We start from the raw sequence: 18810 nt of genomic DNA, 5'->3' as shown, positions 1-18810 counted from the left end.
TTTTATTGAGATATAGTTGATATACCGCACTGTATAAGTTGAAAGTGTACAGTTAATGGTTTGATTTATATATGTTGCGAAGTGATTATCACAATAAGTTTAGTGAACATCCATCATCTCATATAGACACAACATAAAAGAAATGGAAAAAAATTTTTTTTCTTGTGACGAGAACTCTTAGGATTTATTCTCTTAACTTTCATGTGTAACATACAGCAGTGTTAATTATATTTGTCATGTTGTACATTACATCCCTAGTACTTATTTACCTTGTAACTGGAAGTTTGCACCTTTTGACTGCCTTCATCCACTTCTCCCTTCCCTCACTCCCTACCCCCACCTCTGGTAACCACAAATCTGATCTCTCTTTCTATGAGTTTTTTAAAAAATTTATTTATTTTATTTATTTATTTTTGGCTGCATTGGGTCCCCGTTGATGCGCACGGGCCTTCTCCAGTTGCAGCGAGCGGGGGCCACTCTTTGCTGCGGCGCCTGGGCCTCTCACTGGAGTGGCTTCTCCTGTTGCGGAGCACGGGTTCCGGGCGCCCCTGCGCCGGTAGTTGTGGCACGTGGGCCCAGTTGCTCCGCGGCATATGGGATCCTCCCGGACCAGGGCTCGAACCCATGTCCCCTGCATTGGCAGGCGGACTCCCAACCACTGCGCCACCAGGGAAGTCCCTATGAGTTTGTTTTTGAAGTATAATTGACTTACAACATTACGTTAGTTTCTGTTATACAACATAGTGATTCAATATTTCTCTTCATTTCAAATTCATCACCGTGATGGGTCTAGTTACAGTATGTGTCACCACAGAAAGATATTATGTGGTTTGACTATATTCCCCACACTCTACATTTCATACCGGTGACTCATTTATTTTGCAACGGAAGTTCCATTTTCAGTTTTAAAATTTGTCCATACTTACTTTTTTTAAACTATAAACAATTTAATTATATTATAATTAAAATTACAATTTCATAACCAATTATGATTTATATAGTTGTCACTATAATTTGAGGTGTCTGCATTTTATATTTTGTATTCAAACAAACACATTATAATGTTACATTATTGCATAGACCAAAAAAATCACTTGAATCAGTCAGTATGTCCACTGGCTGGATCAGTGACAGTGTTTATGTGTACCATTAGAAATGATGCTGGTGCCTGATACGCACACAACATAATAATACTGTATCGTATGTGATGCAATAATTAAAGTGTATTCCTACCATTATGCTAAAGTGGTATTTACCAGAAAAATTTTACACTGCTTCAGTTTTTACATTTAAATCTAAATTAATTAAAGTTAAATTTAATTAAAACTTTGATTTCATCATCGCAGTAGCTGCATTTCAAATGCTCAGTAACCACAGATGTCTAAGGGCTGCCTTCTTGGACAGCACAGCCAGGGACAGCAAGGGAATGAGAACCTATTATTAGGGAACCAGACATTTTGTTAGGCACTTTCAAAGACATGATCTCAAAACAGTCCCATGTGTTATCTACATTTTACATAAGGAGACAAGCTCACTGAGATGCAGTCATTTGTGCAAGGTGGGACAGTTCGAGAAGGGGCTGGAAGGACAGCTGTTAGTCTAAACCCAAAGCCCTTGTGTGTGCCGTGATGATGTGCTTGCTGGTTGTAATGGTATATACCACTGAGCGAGAGATCAGGATGCTTCCCTTATCTCCCCACCTCCCTGTAAAGTTTGCAGGCCTCTAATTGTTTTAGCAAGTGTGTATGAATGAATTTATTCAAGAATATTTGTCACCTATGGGCCAGGCACTCTTCTAGTGAACAAAAGCCAGCGCCCCTGCATGCATGGAGTTTACGAGCTTATGCGAAAGGAACAGAAAATTACAAAACACCAACAAAAAACAACACTTTCAGTGAGATTGTCTTCTCCAGTTTAAACTTTGTGGGCTTGCTTAACATGAAGCTCTCAAAGCGACAGTGCTTTTTTTGTGATTTTAGAATGGGGACAAGGTATCTTTCCCGGCAGTAATTTTGCCAAGGGCGGTCATGCAGACAATTGCTTACTTGGAGCTCTGGCTCTTGGATGTGAGGTAATTACCTCCACTTCTGGGTAATTATGTTCATTCCTGTTTGTCCATTGTTATTCTTGGGGCTACTGTGGTCCAGCGTCTCAGTAAAAGTGGGCACCTGGGCAAAGGGTCACATGGTGAAACTTGAAGGGCAGCCTCCTCCTAGATGAAGACCATCAGACTGAAAAGGGAACTTTTCTGTTCCTTCTAGGGAAGCCCAGTTGGTGATCCCTGTACTAAGGTACTGATCTGATGAGCAAACCGTGATCTTACAATGTATCGTACTTACGGCTTATTTTCAGACTATTGCAAAAGCTACAAGAAATGAAGTTTCCTGTGTCTGAGTGGTTCAGTCAGCCCCCCAGAACTCTACCACCTGTGTTTCAGGAGGCGGGTGGGGGGCATGGGCGAGGCGGCGGGAGCTGGGTCTTCAAGGGTAGAGATTTATGCAAACGAAAGAGTTTGTCTTCAACACAGCCTCAGGTAAGATAATGCTTACAGAGTATTTTATTTTTAACATCTTTATTGGAGTATAATTGCTTTACAATGGTGTGTTAGTTTCTGCCGTATAACAAAGTGAATCAGCTATACGTATACATATATCCCCATATCTCTTCCCTCTTGCGTCTCCCTCCCACCCTCCCTATCCCACCCCTATAGGTGGTCACAAACCACCGAGCTGATCGCCCTGTGCTATGCGGCTGCTTCCCACTAGCTATCAGTTTTATGTTTGGTAGTGTATATATGTCCATGCCTCTCTCTCACTTCGTCCCAGCTTACCCTTCCCCCTCCCCGTGTCCTCAAGTCCATTCTCTACATCTGCGTCTTTATTCCTGTCCTGCCCCTAGGTTCTTCATGACCGTTTTTTTTTTTTAATTCCATATATATGTGTTAGCATACGGTATTTGTTCTTGTCTTTCTGACTTACTTCACTCTGTATGACAGTCTCTAGGTCCATCCACCTCACTACAAATAGCTCAATTTCGTTTCTTTTTATGGGTGAGTAATATTCCATTGTATATATGTGCCACATCTTCTTTATCCATTCATCCGATGATGGGCACTTAGGTTGTTTCCACCTCCAGGCTATTGTAAATAGTGCTGCAATGAACATTGTGGTACATGACTCTTTTTGAATTATGGTTTTCTCAGGGTATTTGCCCAGTAGTGGGATTGCTGAGTCGTATGGTAGTTCTGTTTTTAGTTTTTTAAGGAACCTCCATACTGTTCTCCATAGTGGCTGTATCAATTTACATTCCCACCAACAGTGCAAGAGGGTTCCCTTTTCTCCACGCCCTCTCCAGCATTTATTGTTTCTAGATTTTTTGATGATGGCCGTTCTGACTGATGTGAGATGATATCTCATTATAGTTTTGATTTGCATTTCTCTAATGATTAATGATGTTGAGCATTTTTCATGTGTTTGTTGGCAATCTGTATATCTTCTTGGGAGAAATGTCTATTTAGGTCTTCTGCCCATTTTTGGAGTGGGTTGTTTGTTTTTTTGATATTGAGATGCATGAGCTGCTTGTAAATTTTGGAGGTAAATCCTTTGTCAGTTGCTTCATTTGCAAATATTTTCTCCCATTCTGAGGGTTGTCTTTTGGTCTTGTTTATGGTTTCCTTTGCTGTGCAAAAGCTTTTAAGTTTCATTAGGTCCCATTTGTTTATTTTTGTTTTTATTTCCATTTCTCCGGGAGGTGGGTCAAAAAGGATCTTGCTGTGATTTATGTCATAGAGTGTTCTTCCTATGTTTTCCTCTAAGAGTTGTATAGTGTCTGGCCTTACATTTAGGTCTTTAACCCATTTTGAGTTTATTTTTGTGTATGGTGTTAGGGAGTGTTCTAGTTTCATTCTTTTACATTGTCCAGTTTTTCCAGTACCACTTTTTGAAGAGGCTGCCTTTTCTCCATTGTATAGTCTTGCCTACTTTATCAAAAATTAGGTGACTATATGTGCGTGGGTTTATCTCTGGTCTCTTACAGAGTATTTTAGAGTTCAACCAGGTCATTGTACAAATGAGGGAATCTAAAATTCAGAGAGGTTAAGCGATTATTTGAAGGTCACACATCATATTCATTCAGTGAGACTAGGACCTCTGCATTTTCTTTCCAGGTAATGAGTTGTGGGTGAGGAGAGAAAGAAGGGAGGAGGTGGGTGGGAGAATCAGAGGAAGCTAAAGATGGTACGTAAAGCTCAGTAAGGCTAGGGTTTAAAATCTGTTTCTGTCCTCTCTACTCTGACGTTAGGTTTCTTAACCCTGCTGAGCTTCAGAGTCGCAGCTGTGAAACAGGGATGACACAGAGCTTCTAGGGTTGCAGTGAAGATCTGATGAGCTGATGCATGTGAAAATGGCTTGACCTCTTGAAGATAAGACTTTTCCTTTACTCACTATCTCCGAGTATCGCCTCTTTTAATTGATGTTCAAACCATCCATTTCAAACTTCGAGCTCCCCAGGCCTCAGTCTTGAGAGTTCTGGATTGGCAGATCATACTCTGCTGCCCTGCACCTGCTGACCCCAAGCTCCCCTGGGACTCTTTGTCTCCCAGGACTTCCCCATTCTCCCCCAGAGGCCCGTTCCTGTGATCACACCCTCTACCAGCCTCTTCCTTGTCACCTCTCAATATCTGGCCCATCCTAGTTGGGGGTTCCTTCTAACAATAGGAAGCCTTAACAAGTATTTGGATAGTGTGACAGGCTTCAAAGTGCTTTCACAGACATTCTCCCCTTTGATCCTCACAACAGCCCTGCAGGGGACACAGGGCAGCTATTATCATCCCAGCTTTACTACTAAGGAACCCAGAGTACATAGAGGCTAAAGTGATTTGCCCAAGGCCACAAACTGGAGAACTACTTGGTGTGCAAGAAGGAACAGTCTTTGGGGTCAGGAAGTCCTAGGTTCGAGTCTCAGCTTAGCCACTTGCTAGCAGTGTGGCTTTGGGTAACTTATAGAACCTTCCTGAGCCTCAGTTTCCCTATCTATTAAATGGGGATATTTGTTGTGTATCCTGCAGGATTGCATATATTGTATATGCAGGTCTTAGTTTGGCAAGCCAGACCAGACATTACACTGTCTCTCTGTAGTATTCCTCAATACCTCTCCAGCTAGAAATAAGCTCTTCTGTCTCTGAACCTCAGGAATGTTCTTTGTCTTTGCTTTCATGCCTCAGAAACTAACTCTGGCTGACAGAGAGCAAGTAGGATTTTGCCATGAACCTGGTAAGGTCACAAAATGGAAGCGATGATAAATCACTTTCTGGGAAGGAACCATGGCAGCCCCTGGGCAGCGTCATTGGATGACTCAGTGCCACCTCTCTTTCTTCCTCGTGTTTTTCTCTCCATTCAGAATCCGAATTTACAGAAGAGAAAATCTGATTGACCTAGTTTGGGCCATGTGCCCCCTATGTGGGCAGGTGGGAAGACGTGGTTGGCAGCCCACTGGAACAGTATGGAATGGAGGAAAGGCAGTTCTGCAAAGGGAGAAATGCTCTTAAATAACAGAAGTCTGCTACTTGGTCCTCATGTAATTCTAAAACCAACTGTTGTGTGTGGCTTGTTGTGGACGCTCATATTCACTTATGCTTCTGTCTTACATCCATCTAGACCATTAGTCCTGGGGGGTCAGGGCTGGGAGTTGGGGATAGGACACCTCTGTCTCATGCTCAGATTCAATATGGAAGCCCAGAGACTGGCCCAGTGCCTTACACATAATTGGTGCTCAGTAAGTATCAGATGATTGATACATTTTGTTGATTTTATTACAGTCCTTGGTCTTTCCAGTCCAAAAATCAAATTAATTTAGATCTTTCCTCACTTATCCCGGCTCCTAAACCTCAGAACTCCTACCTACATGCAGCCACCAATAAAGCAATCAATCAATAACAATTCACCTAATTAGCTTGCTCACATGAACCAATAGATTCCTCAGGCCTGATCACTTCCCATCACAATCACTGGTGGGGTGCCAGGTGTCTTGCCAAAGGACTTGATTGATAAGTCATTGTAATTGAAGCTGAATACAATTAATTGCATAATTTTGAACTCTTCAAGTTTAATTCCACAAAAATTACATCACAGAATTGGGACATGATGAAGTATTTCTAGTGAAAGGAATAAACAGAACTTGCCTAAGCACTGGTTCATATTTGTGACCTGTTATGTACACACCAGGCCTGGAATCTTACCACTCTGTCAATAGAAATCCACAAAGCTCAAATACATATATGATTTCCTAAACACATGGCCCATTATTAGAAAAAACTGGACACTCTTGTCTTAATCAGGCCCAACATTTTGATAATATTAGTGACATCCTCTTTAAATGTGACCTGGTTTTATCTTTTATAGGCACAGACCCCAGATTAGCTCACACTTTTTTTTTTTTTTTTTTTTTGGTCTTTTTTCTCTCTGTTAGCGGTTGCCTTAAATTTGTTCTCTCATATGGCTAACTTCCTAGAGGACATGTCAGAAAATAGCTGATGAATAAAAATAGTGCTATCTGCCTTTGACAAAACTTTTACCCAGTTGAGTAGGCAGGATTTTCATGAAGAAAATCTGAGAAATTAATTAATTAACTGTAACTGAATTTCACCTCTTTAACCTTAACTCGTGAGCAAACCTGAGCTAAATAAACATCTGACCGTTCAATCTCTTCCACTTAAGGTTAACTTGAGTTTATTATTCAGGCTACTGCCCTTGTGTATTAGGCAACGCATAAATTACGCATACTAATTACTCTGGATGGGGCGCCGCTTTAATGAATTCTTTTAATTAAACTGCAACACAGTGGTTTTGTGCAAGATGGTCTATATTTCATCTTTAAACTGCGTTAACCTTCATCTTTGTCTGGGCAGCTCACACATCCAGCCGGAGACCTGAGTTTAATTCATCTAAGTACATCATTCAAGAACCCACCCCCACCCCTGGAGGAAGATTTGAAAAATGTTTCTCTTTTGCTTTGAGGTTAAGAAATTAGATGCCTCTGAAAAGTTATGATTCTGCTGGGGTTACTAAAGTGGAACAAAAAAAGGCAAAACAAAGCAAAAAATTGAAATAACAGAATCAGTCAGCATAGCACTGCAGTCCTTAAAGTATAAATAATAGAAGTCATATTAAGAATGTCCTAGGGCTTCCCTGGTGGCTCAGTGGTTAAGAATCCACCTGCCAATGAAGGGGACATGGGTTCGAGCCCTGGTCCAGGAAGATCCCACGTGCCGCAGAGCAACTAAACCCGTGTGCCACAACTACTGAGCCTGCGCTCTAGAGCCTGCGAGCCACAACTACTGAGCCCATGTGCCACAACTACTGAAGCCTGTGCGCCTAGAGCCTGTGCTCCACAGCAAGAGAAGCCATCACAATGAGCAGCCCACACACCGCAACTAGAGAAAGCCCGTGCGCAGCAACGAAGACCCAATGCAGCCAACAATAAATAAATAAATTTAAAAAAAAAGTCCTTACTAATATGTGCTATTAAAGCCAGGGGCACTCTTTACCTTGTGATCTTTATATTACAGATTGTACAGTAAATTATCTATATTATGAGTCTAGTTTTCAAAGATGCAATTAATTCTCTATTATCTGCAAGCATTAGTGGGTGAAGCAGTAGAGGAAATTGAAACCCATGTACATTTTAGCTGTGAATATTAATCTTCTCTTGTCTTTTTACTGAGCTCCTGCTTCTAGGTAGTAAAATTGACTGTTCTGAGTTTTACTTCCCTAATATCTGAGAGGGGGAAAAGTGACAGAGGGAAGAAGGGAGAGACTCAAACAGCTGAAGAACTCTAAATACCAGGAACCAAGCAGCCACATAGCACAGGGAGATCAGCTCGGTGCTTTGTGACCACCTGGAGGGGTGGGAAAGGGAGGGTGGGAGGGAGGGAGACGCAACAGGGAAGAGATATGGGAACATAGGTATATGTATAACTGATTCACTTTGTTATAAAGCAGGAACTAACACACCATTGTAAAGCAATTATACTCCAATAAAGATGTTAAAAAATAAATATAAATAAATAAATAAATACCAGGAACCTTGCTAATCCCCGATCAGTCAATGCATATTGAGCATCTGCTGTATTCCTAGCACTCTGCCTGGTGCCAGAATATCATGGAGGTTGAGAAATGCTTTATTTGTGCTTTTTAAAAAAGAAAAGGAACATTTGCATATAGATGTTTATACTTACATAGATAAAATCGGGAAGATACATAAAAAACTGTTGTGAGAGTTTGCTTCTGGGATGTACTGGGGATCTAAGTTGTAAGGGAAACCACTTATTTATTTATTTTTTTACATCTTTATTGGAGTATAATTGCCTTACAATGGTGTGTTAGTTTCTGCTTTATAACAAAGTGAATCAGTTATACATATACATATGTTCCCATATCTCTTCCCTCTGGTGTCTCCCTCCCTCCCACCCTCCCTATCCCACCCCTCTAGGTGGTCACAAACCTAGCTGACCTCCCTGTGCTATGCAGCTGCTTCCCACTAGCTATCTATTTTACGTTTGGTAGTGTATATATGTCCATGCCACTCTCTCACTTTGTCCCAGCTTACCCTTCCCCCTCCCCTTATCGTCAACTCCATTCTCTAGTAGGTCTGTGTCTTTATTCCCGTCTCGCCCCTAGGTTCTGCGTGACCATTTTTTTTTTCTTAGATTCCATATGTATGTGTTAGCATACGGTATTTGTTTTTGTCTTTCTGACTTACTTCACTCTGTATGACAGTCACTAGGTCCTTCCACCTCACTACAAATAACTCAGTTTCATTTCTTTTTATGGCTGAGTAATATTCCATTGTATATATGTGCCACGTCTTCTTTATCCATTCATCTGTTGATGGACACTTAGGTTGCTTCCATGTCTTGGCTATTGTAAATAGCACTGCAGTGAACATTGGGGTGCATGTGTCTTTTTGAATTATGGTTTTCTCTGGGTATATGCCCAGTAGTGGGATTGCTGGGTCATATGGTAGTTCTACTTATTATTATTCTATATTTTTTACTCCTGTTCCTCCTGCTGCTGCGGTTGCTTCTTTTTCTTTTTCTTCTTCTTTTGTCATGAGCATGTGATACCTTTTAACTCAAAAAATGAAAAACAATAAAAATATCTAGAGAGTTCATAGTCTACTTGGAGAGACAAACATATCACAATGCAATGTGGTAAGTGTTGTCATAGGTGAACATGCAGACTATTCTGGAAACACAAAGGAGAGATCATCCAAATCAGTCTGATGGAGTCAGGGAAGGCTCCTCAAGGGAGGTGGCATTTCAGTTGGGTCTTGAAGCATGAGTGTGAGAGTTTTTCAGGCTGAGTATATCAGCTGTTCAGTAATGGGAAGGGGATGATAGCTTAAGATGATTCTGTCCACCCTAAGATTGTCCTCTCTTAGAAATTCTTTGAATAGATAAGCTCCTGCAAGACTTCCCTTTTGACATGACATATGTAAGCAGTGTTTAAATCATTCCCATTTCTGACAACAAGATGATTGAGAGTGACACTTTGGAAATGATCCCAAAGAAGAGTTGCTCACTCTGGAAAACAATTGGATATTCCTGAAATTCTGACTGCAGAATTTCTCCAAAGGTCCCTGTAAATTTTTCACCAGGCCCTAATTTAAACCTAAAGTTTGTACAAAAGCACCTGACCTGTGGGATACAACCAATCTTTATTTTGATGAAAAAAATCAGGATTATAGGGCATTTTTATCAGCAAAGCCTAGCTCTTACTATCATATCATTACATTTAGAAGTGGAATTCTCACTCTTTTTTTTTTTTTTTTTTTTTGCGGTACGCGGGCCTCTCACTGTCGTGTCCTCTCCCGCTGCGGAGCACAGGCTCCGGATGCGCAGGCCCAGCGGCCATGGCTCATGGGCCCAGCCGCTCCGCGGCATGTGGGATCTTCCGGGACAGGGGCATGAACCCGTGTCCCCTGCATCGGCAGGCGGACTCTCAACCACTGCACCACCAGGGAAGCCCTCCCACTCTTTCTTGACCCACTTTATACCGATGATAGAGGAAAGGTAGGGAAAGTGAAGACCATAATTGTCTCAAATTTTATATTCTACCATTGGAGTTATTTGGGGCACCAAATTCCCTAATTCTGAGCCCATTAAGGAGCACTGGTATGGACCCAGCTGTTCTAAGCCCCACGAAGGAATCCTGCATTCCAACCAGAACAAACAAACCCTAAGAAGAGGGATTTAGTAGAATTTGGCGGGGCTCTCTTGGCCTCTTCGGGCGCTTCATTTGCATGTGCAGTGGCAGGGGGAGAGGCTAGCAGATTTATCTCATCACTACCCCGAGGCTGGTAGGATCAATACCTTTCAGGTTTTTACTGAGCCACAGCTATGTGCCAGATGTCAGGGATACAAGGATGACTGTTAACAGTGATCCTGCTCTCCAGTAGCTCACAGGGAAACGAGAGTTGCAGACACACCACTGTAATGCAGTGGAATGTGCTTGTCTAGGTAGATAGCCAAATTCAGAGCAAGAAACCAGGACTTTTCCCAGTGGAGCTGGGAGAGCTTCATAGAGAGCCTGAAGACCCCTAACTATGTACAAATATACTTTTGAAAGGGGAGTTATTCTGAAACGCTTAACTCCTGTTTTCCGTTTTAGTCCAAAAAGGTAGAAGAAAGAGAGGATGGCTGATATGAATGGGTAGAATGTAATTTAAAGGCATAGAGTTTTATAATTCTCGATAGCTAAACCCAAAGGGAGATTTTTCTCCCCCTGACCCTCCCAGCAAATTTAGGAAGCCCCACAACTGGGTAAACAGTCTATGACAGAAACAAGGCTCCGGAGTGATTTTTTGTGATGACCATGGTGGCCCTGGAATCAGACAGCCCAGTTCTCCTTTGGGTGTGCTGTGTGACCTTGGACAAGTCACTTAGTTTATCTAACTCTCAGTTTCCTCATCTGTAAAACTTGGATAATAATAGGACCTACATCGCAGGGTTGTTGATGGTGATTAAATGAGATGATATGTGGAAAGTACTCAGCAAAGTAATCAATAAGTGTTAGCTATTATTATAATTAGTATGAGTAAGGTAAGTGCATCTCGGACCTCCAAGCAAGAGGATTTTATTGCCAAGTTTGCAAAATGAATGTAAGAGTCTTCCAAAGCTGGTAGAATATAAAAAAGTAAGTTACCATAACAGTATAATCACATGGGCATGTGAAGCTGCAAAATACATACACACATGTATTCATTTCAGTTTAGAAACCAAATTGCTGTCTAGATGACCCATTCAAAAGCCCTGAGATGAATTCTTTTTTGTTTTTAAAGAGGGGCCTCGGTATCTTCTTTTTTTTTAAATTTTTTTAAAAATTTTTTATTTATTTATTTATTTTTGGCTGCGTTGGGTCTCCATTGCTGCGCGAGGGCTTTTCTCTAGTTGCGGCGAGCGGGGGCTACTCTTTGTTGCAGTGCATGGGCTTCTCATTGCGGCGGCTTCTCATTGCAGAGCACAGGCCCTAAGCGCATGGGCTTCAGTAGTTGTGGCTCACGGGCTCTAGAGCACAGGCTCAGTAATTGTGGTGCACGGGCTTAGTTGCTCCGCGGCATGTGGGATCTTCCCGGAGCAGGGCTCGAACCTGTGTCCCCTGCATTGGCAGGCGGATTCTTAACCACTCCGCCACCAGGGAAGCCCCTGAGATGAATTCTTAATCACCCAAATGCTACTTTTGTTGACTTATGTAAAAGCTGAAAGGAAAGTGTCAGTCTTTTTTGACCCACAGATTCCTTAGAAACAATTTGTCCACCGCAGAGGGTAAGTGCATGCTTGCTTTCCCGAAGAGGGTGTATCCAGACAGCAAGAGTATTGGCTCTAGAGGAAAGGCCATTGCCCCCAGGAAGGCTATAGAGGTGACCAGGAGGCAGCCACCTGGGGCCACCCACTCCCCTGGAGTAACTCCAGGACTCATGCTTTGATCCCTTTGTGTTTCTCACGGCTTCCCAGGTGGCATTTTCTGCCCCAGGCTTTCCACATGCCTCGTAGGGAATATATGTTGCGACATACCATCTGGCCTTTATGCGTCTCCCCAGTGGCCAGGGTATAAAAACCTGCCTGTTCGGCAGCTCCAAGTGCCCACAGTCCCTTTGGTCTCTTTCTTGGTCTGAGTGTTTTTCAACATCCATGGATGTAATTAGGAAGAACTAAACCAAGCATATGGATTCAGGACTGCATTATGACCACAGAGGGAGCTTTACCTTGGAGGAGGAGCTCCTCGGGGTGGGCCCAGCTCCAGGCGCCTGGGAGAATGGAGCGAATCGGGGAGCTGGCTGGCCTGTTCACAGCTGGGCACCATGTCATACAGGCTTAAAGCTCACATTCTGTGGGTGAAGTATGGCTCGTCATGTTCCCCGACATCCAGAGCTCGGCTGAGGGGAAAGGAGGCAGCTTGCTGACGGGAGCACATGTGTCTGTTGGCTCTGTGCAATGGAGAAGATACCAGAACTGCGCAAATCCCGAAGTTGGCGTCATTTGTGTTGCTTCTCTTTGAAGAATCGCCAGTCGCTGAATGGCAGTTACTTCCAGGAGGTGTGGAGGGAGAAGCCAAAATCAAGCTCCGAGACAATGGAAAGTAGAAGATAAAATTTGAAAGTGTAAATTACTGTACGTACATACAACGGAGTAGTCAGCAGCTGAATGAAAGGATGGGGAAATTCTTTATGTGCTGATAACGGAAAGAACTCTAAGATGTATTAAGCAAAAAACCCCAAACAAACAGAAAAGGAAGCTGGAAAATAACAGTGTACAGATTCTTCTCCCATTCGTGTAGCAAAGCAAGTTGGGGGTGAGGCGAGCGTGTTTGTATTTACTTGTATATGCGTAGGAGTGTCTGGAGGGATATGCAAAACACTAATGACAGTGGTTATATATTTGGGGGCAGCAAGGAGAAGCTGCTAGGGCATGGCATGGCATTTCTTCATGTTTTTATTTTAACCAATTTTTGAATGCATTACTCCTTCAAAAAAATTAAATAAGTATAAATGTGTTTATAAGTTTTGAAAGTGACATTATAAAGCATATTGAGAGGCCAGTGGAGATTGCATGCTGGTAGATTTATAAATACATGTAAATTATCTTGTCTTTATGCCCATCTTTCTACATGAGTAAGGCTGTGTGGTTTCCAGCAATATCTTCTATAACTGATTATCACGTGATGGAACAACTGAGCATTGCATATTTTACACTGAGCATTTTTCCATCAGAAAAACCCAAGTAAATATGATTTGTATTCATTAACAAATTCAGAGTTTGAACATGGTTATGTGTTAATCACTAGAAGGAAGGATTAATCCTTTGTCCTTATTCCATTCGTTCACCTAACATTTATTGAATAAGTATAATGCACTGTTGACAATTTGCTATATAGTCCACAGTTTTCATCGTATGAAACTGAGTTTGTATAGTATAATTCATGCTATATCCACATAGGAGTAGGTTTGGTTTAGGAACTTTTCTGAAAGATTCTTTACTTAGCTCGTTTGTCCAGAAGGAATATCAATTGGTTCCTGCAAGTTCAAGTTTTTTTTTGTTTAATCTTCTAGCAATATCTTGGGAGCATCAGAAAGGTGACCAAGACTCTGCTTGGAATAAGGGATATACTATTTACAAACTTGCAGAGCCAAGGATATTTATGTTCCTTATTGTCTCTTTCTCTCCTCCCGCAATACACAGATCTAACCATAGTGCTTCGTGTAATAAATCCATTTCCACTTCTTTAAAAAATTGTGGAAATCCGTACTATAGTGGCTTTATACTGTATAAACTTAGCTAAACCTGAACTAATTCTCCCAGGATTACTTTCCCTAGAGGGTTCCAGGTTAGGATTAGCCACAGAAGAAATCTACATGAGATTTGAAAGACACAAGTGAAGTAGTATCAACTTTTAGCCTTTGAAGGTTGGTTCAGGGTGTCAAGCACGGCAGTAACTTGATGGGTTGGCACTGATCTGTCAGCTCACATTGAGGATGTGGGTTGTACCTGGGCCCACAGTTCCTATAGTTTCCATTAGATTTCCTGTCTCAGCTTTTCCAAGTCTTAGACCAGGTATGTGTACAGCTCTGTGGCAAAACCTAATAGGTTTTTCCTGCAAGTCACCCACGTCATTGAGGATGGAGGCCTAGAGAGATAGATGCAGGTTCCAGTACATCTTCCTGGTTCTTGTTTGTCCTGTTCTCCTCCACTTCACTGTCAAGTCTTTTTCCTCAGTTGCCAACCCAGTTCATACCCTCCCCCAGACATAGCAGCCACATCTTGCATTGACTTTTCCACTTGCTCCTGCAGTTGTGTTACTAATGCTTTATTCTCTATCTCTTATAGTGTTTCTGCCTTTCTGACAAACTCTGACGGATGCAGTACCCCAGAATGTTCAGAGACATGTCTTAGTGTCGCCGTTGCCAACAGCACAGCAAACCTAGGCATCAGTATCTCCATTTTGCAAGAAAGCTGACCCTAGAAAGACAGGTAAGCCAAAAAGTTGAAAATCCAACTCTATCTAGCTCTAAAACTCCTATCTTTCCACCATACTATATTGCTTTGGCTTTCAAAGTAAAAGAGGAACACAGTGCAAAAGCACATTGTCATAATAACTGAAAAACCAGCCTTCATGATAGACTAAAGAGAGCATTCACAGCTCCTAACTCAGAGCAATGGCGTTCAAAATGGAACTTGTGTTGTGATACATGGCCAACATCTAGAACAAAAATGCCTTGGGCATCCTAGGGTTGAGGAGATGAGTGACATTAGCCTCATAACTTTCTGAGCTATTTTGAATGAGGTGCAGAGATGAGAGTTAGTCATGTGATGCTCAGTACGGTGAACTGAGGAATTTGGATTCATTCTATACAATGCCAAAAACTCTTCTGTAAAAATGCCCGTAAATATCTCCAAAGACTGAGGATATTAAGTAATGTATGGAAGTGTAGATTTTTAAAAAAATATTTATTTATTTTTGGCTGCGTTGGGTTTTCGTTGCTGCACACAGGCTTTCTCTAGTTGCAGTGAGCGGGGGCTACTCTTCGATGCAGTGCGCGGGCTTCTCATTGTGTTGGCTTCTCTTTGTTGCAGAGCACGGGCTCTAGGCACGTGGGCTTCAGTAGTTGTGGCATGTGGGCTCAGTAGTTGTAGCTCGCAAGCTGTGGAGTGCAGGCTCAGTAGTTGTGGCGCATGGGCTTAGTTGCTCCGTGGCATGTGGGATCTTCCCGGACCAGAGCTTGAACCCGTGTCCCCTGCATTGGCAGGCAGATTCTTAACCACTGCGCCACCAGAGAAGTCCCGGAAATGTAGATTTTTGAATGCTTTTTGCTGGATCCAGCTCTCCTTAGAAACACATGTACAAAGGTAATACCTACACTCTTCACTAGGTTATTTGAAAATTTTCCATCATACAAAACTTACTAGAAAATGTAATTTTCAAATCTAAATTAATGTTGGCTATGGAAAATGAAAGTCATTGACCACTGGATAATACAGAGCAAAAAGAGAAGTTCTCAATTTCATGTGTTAGTTGAAATGTAGCAGGCAAAATGTTAGGAGAGAGCAGGTTAGTTTGGAACTGAGAGAATTCTGGAAAACCTTGGGACAGAGGAGTTCTAAATCCGTAGAGCAGAGGGTGTAGGATTAGGCTTATTTGTAACCAGGTGCACTGTAGTGCTGAGAGAACTGCCTTAGGCTGCTTGTGCTGCTATGAGAGATGCCACAGGCCAGGTAGCTTAAACGACAGCCATTTAATTTTTCACGGTTCTGGACACTAGAAGTCCATGATCACGGTGCCAGCCAATTCAGTTTCTGGTGAGACCTCTCTTCCTGGCCTGTAGATAGCCGTCTTCTCACCGTGTGCTCACTTGGCCTTTCTTCAGGGCATGTGCATGGAGAGAGGGAAAGAGCAGGCTCTCTGGTGTCTCTTCTTATAAGGCCACAAATCCTATCAGATCAGGTCCCCACTCTTATGGCCTCATTTAACCTTAAACACTGGCTCCATCTCCAAATTCAGATACATTGGAGGTTAGGGCTTCAACATATGAGTGTGTGTGTGTGTGTGTGTGTGTGTGTGTGTGTGTGTGTGTGTGTGAGAGAGAGAGAGAGAGAGAGAGAGACACACATTCAGTCCATAACAAGAGTAAAAGTCTGTTTAGAAAGAGAGCAATCCAAACCACCGCCTAACATTCTGTCTCTGTGTATATGTTACTCCCAATCTCTCTTTCCCTTGTGAAGATTGTCTAGGTAAAAATCCTACCTTGATTAAAGACCATGGGTAAACAAGAATAAATGAGAAGACCTTGAGATTTCGGCTTTGTGTTTGAACTTCATCCAGTTTGTCTTTCACATCAGCATCTCAGATTTTCCCAACATGTTCAGGTTGTAACCACTCTGATTAAGGAAATAAGGCTTGCCTTACCTTAACAGGCAATTAGTTTTTACAATTAAATAGGAAGAGTCATGATTAATGACCTTGCTAATTGTTCTTCCCTGGTGTGCACATTAATACCAGCAGAATGCTCAGAATTCTGAGGAACATGCATTCTTTGAGCCTACCATGCTCCATCCTGGTGGATCCAGTGCTGAGGGAGACTCACACCCTGCCCCCTAGGAGATCAGAGTATAGTACAAAAGATATGTCAGCAGACATATTACAGCAACGAGGGAAAGACCTTGTCAATTTTCCTGATGTCTGGCATGGCATTGATGGAATGTGTACCTTAGCCAATTAATTGCCAATAACCCCCGCAGGCTTGCGAGGAAGAAAGTGTACCATGGGTATGCAGGAGAAATTCTGAATCATTGGTGGTACGGCAGTTTTCTAGAATGTCCTCAAAGGAGGGGAGTATGTTCAAATTGTACAAACTAAGTAGAACCCAGAATTTTACTTTAAAGAGAGGCTAGAACAGTATTTCCAATTGTCCAGGTAATTGCTGTCATGTAAAGAAATCCTACCCAATCTTTAGGGGTCATTTCCTGTATTGAACCTCTCAATTCTGACAGCTGGACGTGACCTCTCCCCCTCAGAACACTCCAGAACTCTGTTCCACTTAGCTGCCATTTAATGCCTTCTTATGTAACTGTTATTTTTTATTTTATTTTATTTTATATTTTTATTCATTATTATCTTTGTTTTTGCGGTACGCGGGCCTCTCACTGTTGTGGCCTCTCCCGTTGCGGAGCACAGGCTCCGGACGCGCAGGCTCAGCGGCCAGAGTTATTATTTAACTCTGTTATCATCCCTGGGGAGTTTTGCATCCTAAAAGCTGAATGTCAGAACTGTATAATGTTAGGTCAGAAGGCTCTCAGATTTTTTGATTCAGCTTCACCCATTTATATATGAGAAAACTGAGGCCCATTCAGATAACATTCATTGAGAGATTAAGTCTCTCTGAGATAGTGACATTTAACCACAGACTTAGAGGAGGTGGAAGGAATTAGTGCAGTACCTTAGAGAGGGCATGTGCCTGGCATGTTCATAGAAGGCTCGTGGCCAGGAGGCTGTTCTAGCTGGAGCAGAGGAGCAAGAGGGAGAGTGGAAGGGGATGAGGTCCAAAGGGGAGGGGAGGATCAGAGCATGGAGGGTCTATTGGCTTACAGTCATTTACTCTGAGGAAATGGAAGCCATTGGAAGGACTTTTGGGGAAGGGGGGGTCAGTTAAGTGTAACTTACATAGAGTAAAATTCCCCAATTTTTTTTTTTTTTTTTTTTTTGCGTTATGCGGGCCTCTCACTGTCGTGGCCTCTCCTGCTGCGGAGCACAGGCTCCGGATGCGCAGGCCCAGCGGCCACGGCCCGCGGGCCCAGCCGCTCCGCGGCATGCGGGATCCTCCCGGACCGGGGCACGAACCCACGTCCCCTGCATCGGCAGGCGGATTCCCAACCACTGCGCCACCAGGGAAGCCCTAAAAATTCCCTAATTTTAAGTGTACAATTTGATGACTTGACAAATGTATGCAGTTGAATAAACACCATCACAATAATCAAGATATAGAACAGCTGCATCACCCCCCAAAAGTTCCCTCATATCCGTTTGAAGTCCCTGTCCCTACTCCTAGCACATGGCAACCACTGATCTGAATTCTGTTCCTGTGTTTTTGCTTTTACCAGAAATTCATATAAATGGGAATTCATGTAAATATAGACTCCTACAGTAACCTTTGTATCTGGCTTCTTTTACATAGAATAGTGCTTTTGAGACTCATCCAAGTTGTTGCAAGTGTCAGTAGTTCATTCTTTATTGTTGAGGAGTGTTGCATTCTATGGATGTACCTGTTTGTTTATCCATTTACCAGTTGAAGAACATTTGGATTGTTTCCAGTTTGGGGCCATTATAAATAAAGCTGTTATAAACACTCATGTATAGGACTTTACGCAGAGTATTTTTTTCTCTTGGGTAAATCCCCAGGAGTGGAATTGCTGGGTCATGTGAGAAGGGTATGTTTAACTTTATAAGCAATTACCAAACTATTTTCCAAACTGAATGTCCTTTTTGTATTTCCGTGCACAATGTATGAGAGTTCCAGTAATCCTGCAGCCTCATCAACACCTGGCATTGTTGGGTTTTAAATTTTAGTCATTCTCATAGGTGTTTTTTAATTTGCATTTTCCCAATGAGTAATATTTTTTGAGCACATAGCTTTTCAAGTGCTTACTTACCATTCATATTTCTTATTTGGTGAAGTGTCTCTTCAAATCTTTGCTTATTATTTTTAGTCTTCTTATTATCGAGTTGTGAAAGTTCTTTACATATGTTGGATACGAGTCCTTTA

General features: G+C 42.2%; 1 long non-coding RNA gene across 1 annotated transcript in view; it reads left to right on the top strand.

Moving 5' to 3' along the window:
• Positions 1–14522, top strand: part of LOC113629076 (uncharacterized) — a 177639-nt gene extending 163117 nt beyond the window's left edge. Inside the window, exon 4 of the long non-coding RNA XR_003436373.1 lies at positions 14381–14522. This is a non-coding gene — a long non-coding RNA (uncharacterized LOC113629076). The remainder of the gene's footprint in view (positions 1–14380) is intronic.
• Positions 14523–18810: the final 4288 nt, after the last annotated feature.

Source organism: Aethalodelphis obliquidens, unplaced genomic scaffold (genome assembly GCF_003676395.1).
Source record: "Aethalodelphis obliquidens isolate GAN/ISIS:26980383/991018 unplaced genomic scaffold, ASM367639v1 scaffold26, whole genome shotgun sequence".
In the NCBI taxonomy this organism is placed as follows: Eukaryota; Metazoa; Chordata; class Mammalia; order Artiodactyla; family Delphinidae; genus Aethalodelphis; species Aethalodelphis obliquidens.
This window is presented reverse-complemented; position numbering and strand designations above follow the sequence as displayed.